This window comes from Penaeus monodon, chromosome 10, assembly GCF_015228065.2.
Source record: "Penaeus monodon isolate SGIC_2016 chromosome 10, NSTDA_Pmon_1, whole genome shotgun sequence".
NCBI classification, from domain to species: domain Eukaryota; kingdom Metazoa; phylum Arthropoda; class Malacostraca; order Decapoda; family Penaeidae; genus Penaeus; species Penaeus monodon.
Window position 1 is genome coordinate 32,428,202 of NC_051395.1, and position 7,500 is coordinate 32,435,701.

Sequence of the window (7,500 nt, forward strand, 5' to 3'; positions counted from 1 at the left end):
CAGCACGGTGCAGCGGCTGCCGGTGTATGTGGCCGATCTGGACGAGCACTGCTTGCTGGGCCTTGACTACCTGACACAGAGTAAGGCGTGTGTCGACCTTGGACGGAAGCTGGTGAGGGTGCACGGTGAAGATGTGCCCTTGCTTCCAGAGGTTGGCTGTGCAGAGGTAGTTACAGCTGAGCGACTGCACCTTGCCCCCAGGACAGAATCTAGAATCCGGTGTCGACTGTCAAGAGTGATGCGTGGAGCAGAGGGCCTCGTGGAGCCCATCCAAAACCTGTAGCTGGCTGATGGCGTAGCGGTTGGGCGGAGCCTTGTTGGACCAGGGGAGGGGTTAGTTACTGTGTTGGTAGCTAACTTCTCCGATAAGGCCCAGAAGGTGCCAGATGGGCAAAGCTGAGCACTTGTGAGGAAGTGGATCATCCAGAAGAGTCGTCGAGGAGCGAGGAGTTGGTTGGTGTGGGGCCGTTGCCTGACTTCCTCGAGGACTTGGCGCACCGGCTGTGGCGTTACCATGGGTCAGGAAGCTACTCCTGGGGCCATGGTGAAAAAGAAGATAACGTTAGCCCCAGTAGTAGCGATGAGGACGTGGCAGACGCTGACCGAGATGAGGACGAGCATTTGGACGGTGAGGGCGATGCAACAGACGTCAATAGTGACCATGAGCCAGGTCTTGGGGCAGGAGATACCCCTCTGGGTGCCACTGCCAATCTACCGCCGCCCACACCTCCTCCAGAGCGACCCCAGCGAGAGCGAAGAAAGCCGCGCTGGATGAAAGATTTTTGTGTTTCTGAGAAATGATTTTATTTAAATTTTCTGTAGTTTGTTTCAGGTTTAGATATGTCAGAGCAGACAGGTCGTCTGCTTGATAGGGGGGATAGTGCTACGCCAAGAGACGTGGTTGGGTGCTGCTCCTGTGAGGACGGAGTGGGGTGCTGTTCCTGTCAAGACCTCGTGTGTGCCCTTGTGACCTGATAAACATTGTGTTGCCCTGTTATAAGCTGTATTGTGCTGTGTGACATGCTGGTTTCCCCCTGTATTGTGCCTATAGAAAAGTGTACGGATAAATAACTTGTGAAAATAAAGGAAAGACTGTCATTTTATGTTTATTTCGTGCCCTGCCTCGCCACTTGGCGTTTCCCCTCGTGGTGTTCTGGGACGCTGTGGTGCTCGGTGCCTCTTGGAGCTGTTCAGTGTTCACGACCCTGTGGATAGCACGCCGTCTGCCTAGCCTGCCTTGTGTTGGTGGCAGAGAGACGAGGCGGTCGGCGTAACAAATGGTGTCAGGCAGACGGGCTAGGCAGACGGCGTGCTATCCACAGGGTCGTGAACACTGAACAGCTCCAAGAGGCACTGAGCACCACAGCGTCCCAGAACACCACAGGGGAAACGCCAAGTGGCGAGGCAGGGCACGAAGTTATTTACCCGTACACTTTTCTATAGGCACAATACAGGGGGAAACCAGCATGTCACACTGCACGATACAGCTTATTACAGGGCAACTCAAAGTTATATCAGGTCACAAGGGCACACACGAGGTCTTCACAGGAGCAGCACCCAACGCGTCTCTTGGCTTGTTCCTCCGCTCCTCCGCTCACAGCCAGTTGCGACATGTTTGCCCAGGATCCTTTTCATGTTAACACATGTTTCGCACAGAGACAAAGACCCACTGGCGTAGCACTATCCCCCCCTATCAAGCAGACGACCCGTCTGCTCTGACATATCTAAACCTGAAACAAACTACAGAAAACTTAAATAAAATTAGTCCTCAGGAACAAACAAAATTCTTTCAAACAAAAGTAACCGTAATTGTAAATCAGTTCTCAGAAACAAAAATCTTTCATCCAGCGCGGCTTTCTTCGCTCTCGCTGGGGTCGCTCTGGAGGAGGTGTGGGTGGCGGTAGATTGGCAGTGGCACCCAGAGGGGTATCTCCTGTCCCAATCCCAAGAACTGGCTCATGATCACCATTGACGTCTGCTGCATCGCCTTCACCGTCCAAATGCTCGTCCTCATCTCGGTCAGCGTCTGCCACGTCCTCATCGCCGCTACTGGGGCTAACGTCATCTTCTTTTTCACCATGGCCCCAGGAGTAGCTTCCTGACCCATGGTAACGCCACAGCCGGTGCACCAAGTCCTCGAGGAAGTCAGGCAACGGCCCCACACCAACCAACTCCTTGCTCCCCGACGACTCTTCTGGATGCTCCACTTCCTCACAAGTGCCCAGCTTTGCATCAGCTGGCACCTTCTGGGCCTTATCAGAGAAGTTAGCTACCAACACTGTAACTAACCACTCCCCTGGTCCAACAAGGCTCCGCCCAACCCCTACACCATCAGCCAGCTGCAGGTTTTGAATGGGCTCCACGAGGCCCTCTACTCCACGCATCACTCTTGACAGTCGACACCGGATTCTAGACTCTATCCTGGGGGCAAAGTGCAGTCGTTCAGCCATAACTACCTCTGCACAGCCAACCACTGGAAGCAAGGGCACATCTTCACCGTGCACCCTCACCAGCTTCTGTCCATGGTCGACACACGCCTTACTCTGCGTCAGGTAGTCAAGGCCCAGCAAGCAGTGCTCGTCCAGATCGGCCACATACACCGGCAGCCGCTGCACCGTGCTGCCCACGCCAATACGAGCCTCCACTGGCCCCTTGAGCTGCACACAATGCCCCGTGACACCACACAGTCTCTGTGGTGCATCTGGAAGTTGCATAGTGGCCAACATATCAGGCCGCACTAGGGTCTTCTCAGCCCCAGTGTCCACTGTCAGGCTTCCCATCTATTGAGCCCTCCACCTGCATCGTGCTGGTTCGACGGCAGCTTACCCAAGTCGGGGCCCGGGAACCGAGGACGGCTGGGTTTCGGCCCCCTTCTCCAGAGTTTTCCGCCTGTACCACTTCCTTAGCCTTAGGACATCCACTCGGATGGTGACCATACCTACCACAGTCCTTGCAGCACTGCTGGAAGGCATCAGAATCCGTCCGCTTGAGAGGACGAGTTCTCCGCTCCCTCCGACACTGACTACGTCTGTGCCCTACCTCTCCGCAGCCCCAACACAAGCCTTGGAAAGTGCTCGGACTCACCTTCCTCAATGCTACCTTCTCCACTTTAACCTTCTGGCCCCGGAGGTCACGGCGGGGCTGAGCAGCTGGCCCTAGGCCACTGGTTGCCTTCAGGAAGGCCTCGAACTCCAAAGCCCTCGCCAGCGCCACCTGCAGGTCCTCAGGGTGTGCCTGCTTGACGTAGATTTGCAGCTGCTGGTCCTGCAAAGCATCAACAAAGAAATCGCGGGCCAGGACCACAATCATCTCTTCCGCAGCCGCAGGGTACGACCTCCTTACCAGCGCCTCCACATCCTGCGCCAGCCGGGACAGTGTCTTGCCACGCTCACGAGTCCGCTTCTTCAAGCGGGCCCGATATACCTCGGCCTGGTGGTGGTGCCCGAAACGGCGTTTCAAAGCCTCCACCACGCTGGTGTAAGAGGCATGTTGGGATGCCGGCAGATGCCCCAACACTTCGACCGCGGGGCCCCTTAGTGCTGTTACCAGCTGAAGGGCCTTCTCTTCCTGGCTCCAGCCCTGGGCAGATGCCAGCATTTCAAATTGGGCGACATATGCCTCCCAGGCCACATTCCCGTCGTACTCAGCTGGCTTACGCCTCACAGAATGTCTGGAGGCCGAGAAGCTGCAGGGTGGAGAACGCGTGCTGTGAACTAACACGCCCGGGGGGGAGGAAGGGGGTGAGGGAGGGAACGAGGCGGGTTGACCGGGTCCGTGTTTGCCGCCACCTATGCCCAAGGCAACGGTTCCGATGGGTCCCCAGCCTTCTGCAGCGACCACTGGCTGCGACACGACGCTGCGAGGCCCGGGGGTTTCCTGCCACGGACCCCAGGCAGACCCCAGTAAATCTGACACTCTGGCATCTGATGCCAGAACCTCGTCTGCCTTCTCTGCTTGCAACGTTACTACCTCGTGACGCCGCCTTTCCTCCTTCACTTCCTCTCTCAGGCCCTGAACCTCGCCCTTCAGAGTCTGCACCTCCTCCATCAGTTCACTCTTCACGCTGTTGCAGGCCTTGTCGGTGTACTGCTGAGTTTCCATCTTCACAGATGCAAGATTGCTCTGTAGCACCTCAACAAGTCGGCAGAACTGTTCCTCTCCCTTCCTTGCCTGCATCTCGACGAGATGGTGTGCCTGCTCGTGTGCCCTCTGTGCCAGCTCTTCTGCCGTTTGTGCCATTTCCTCCCTCATACCGGCCAGCATGGCAGTGATCAGGTCCATCTGGCTCGGCTTCACCTCACTCGTGCCTGCCTCAGTCATAGCCTCCTCTCCCTCATGGCTGCCACCATCTTTGGACCACATGATAAATCGGCGCTCTCACTGATCAAATATCACAAATCCCACTCCTGACACCATTTGTTACGCCGGCCGCCTCGTCTCTCTCTGCCACCAACACAAGGCAGGCTAGGCAGACGGCGTGCTATACACAGGGTCATGAACACTGAACAGTTCCAAGAGGCACCGAACACCACAGCGTCCCAGAACACCACAGGGGAAACGCCAAGTGGCAAGGCAGGGCACTAAATTTACACAAGTTATTTACCCGTACACTTTTCTATAGGCACAATACAGGGGGAAACCAGCATGTCACACTGCACGATACAGCTTATTACAGGGCAACTCAAAGTTATATCAGGTCACAAGGGCACACACGAGGTCTTCACAGGAGCAGCACCCAACTGCGTCTCTTGGCTTGTTCCTCCGCTCCCCCGCTCACAGCCAGTTGCGACATGTTTGCCCAGGTCCCTTCATGTTAACACATGCCCAGGTCATCCTTTTCATGTTAACACATGTTTCGCACAGAGACAAAGACCCACTGGCGTAGCAATATATTATATTATACACACTCACATATATACATAAATATATATATATATATATATATACATATATATATATAGGCCGCTGTGGCCGAGTGGTTAGAGCATCGGACTCAAGACTGGCACAACGGCAATCTGAGTTCGAGGGTTCGAGTCACCGGCCGGCGCGTTATTCCTTTGAGCAAGAAACTTCGCCTACCTAGCCACTGGATGGGCAAGCCAGCCCAAGACAGTGCTGGTCTCAGGCCCGGATAAAAAGAGAGACTGATTACCTAAAAGGTAACACCGGCACTCTCTGTGGAAAGGAACTGGGGACCCTACCAGTACTCACTCCAAGAGCATCATAACATGAAAACTACAATTAAGTATCATGCTGTGACCACGGGGGCTCAAACATGAACCTACTGTTAAAAAAATAAATAAATAAATAAATAAATAAAAAAATAAAAAAAATAATATATATATATATATATATATATATATATATATTCATATATATGTATATATACATATATATATATATGACATATATATATATATATATATCATCATCATCAGCCTGAGTCAATCCACTGGAGGATGTAGGCCTTTCCCATTCTTTTCCAACTTTGTCTGTCTTGTGTTTTTTGTTTCCAGTCTTGGCCCCCAAATTTCGTTATTTCGTCACGCCATCTTGTCACTGGTCTGGCCCTTGGCCTCTTTATATTATCTATTACCCAGTCTGTTACTTTCTTTGTCCATCTGATGTCCTGTTTCCGATCTATATGTCCTGCCCATTGCCATTTTTTCTTTTTGATGATCCCAAGTATATCTTCCACTTTCGTCTGTTCCCTGATCCACGTCGCCTTCATCCAATCTCTTAGGCTAATTCCCAGCATCAACCTCTCCATTCCTCTATGGGCACTTATTAGTTTCCCCTCCAGTAATTTGGTTGTAGTCCATGTTTCTGATCCATAGGTCATAACTGGTAGGACGCATTGGTTAAAGATTTTTCTTTTTAAACATGATGACAAGGAGGCTCTTAGTATGCTACTGTGTCTGCTAAAGGCACTTCAGCCTAGATGTTGCTTAATTTCCTCTTCTAATTGTTTTCTGTACAAGTTGCCCTAGGTATGTATACTTGTCTACTACCTCTAGTGCTTCGCCTTGTACATGTATCTGTTTGAACTGAACTCTACTGTTGAATATGATCTTGTTCTTTTTCTTGTTCATCCTAAGTCTGATTTTCAGACTTTCTCTCTTCTTAGATAGTTTAAGTATTTGTCTCCTATTTTGATACCCTTTCTGTTTCATTCTATCTTCTTGAATATTTCCTCAAGACAGCAGTAAACAGTATTGGTGAGATGGTATCACCCTTTCTAACATGTTTTTTAATTTATATTTTGATGGTTGCTGTCTCATCTTTGTATACATCTTCCAATATTTTGCAATATACCTCCTCTACTCCTTGTCTTTTGATAGCTTCTAGTACTGCTGGGGTTTGTACAGAGTCAAATGCCTTTCCGTAATCAATGAATGACATACATAGGGGTTTCCTACATTCGTTTATTTTTTCTCTTATTTGGGTGAGCATGTGGATGTGGTCTGCTGTTGAGAATCCACTGCAGAAGCCTGCTTGTTCTTTAGGCTGGATAGAATCCAGACTGTCAGAGATGCAAGTTGTGATGACTTTTGTGAGCTAATGAGGCCATGCATTGTAATGTGCATAAATTGTAGGCTTGCAGCAGAGGGGTTGAAGGAAGGAGGCGGGTGATGTAGGAGAGGAGGATTTAGGACAATGTTAGAATGGGTATGGATTGGGTTAGAGGGAGTTAGAAAGGTTTCGGAGAGGTCTCGTATTTCTTAGTGGTTGCTGACCGCTGCCACGGGTCGCAGGGTCAGCATCTGGCACTTGATTGAGGTTCCATTGCTTGATTTATGTTTTGGTAATACCTAGTTTATCTGGTGGATCTTCTGTCGAGTGGCTGAAATATTGTCACTTCATGGTAAGCATGTTTAAACCCACCAGATTTTGTGATGTATTGTACTTACTGGCAGTGTGGCTGTTCTTTAGCAAATCTACTTGAGGGAAAACTGTGGTACATGCGATTTAACTGATTCTCAGCGACCGGTGAGGCTTGCCATTTTCTAATGATTTCGTAATTTGGTATTCTTTTCTGGTGGGGGAGTGATTTATTTTTCTGCTGATTCTATCTACTGTGGTACTCTCGATGAGCATTGGACATGAACTTATACAAAACTTTCCATGTATGTCAACCAAGACTACAGTAAAAAAAAGTGTATGGAGTGGTTACCTTGACAAAAACTAGCCACTTTTCATGTGGCAAAGGCACGCAAATCGAAAATAAGGGAGATACAGGACATAGATGAGAGAAGATTGGCCTATTATTTTCTAAGTTCCCATCTATGTTTACCTTGCAAGGACCAAAACAAATGTGATGCATAACTATTACTGTGATCTATCAAGTAGTCCATGTATTGCTATGCACTTGTGAGAATGAATATTTTGTAATTATCAGCATCTGTTTTATTAAATTCATGTGTGTAATGCGCTCGTTTAGTTTTATTATAGTTCTTTTACGTGTTTTGGATTTACACTATTCTGTACAATAACCTTGTG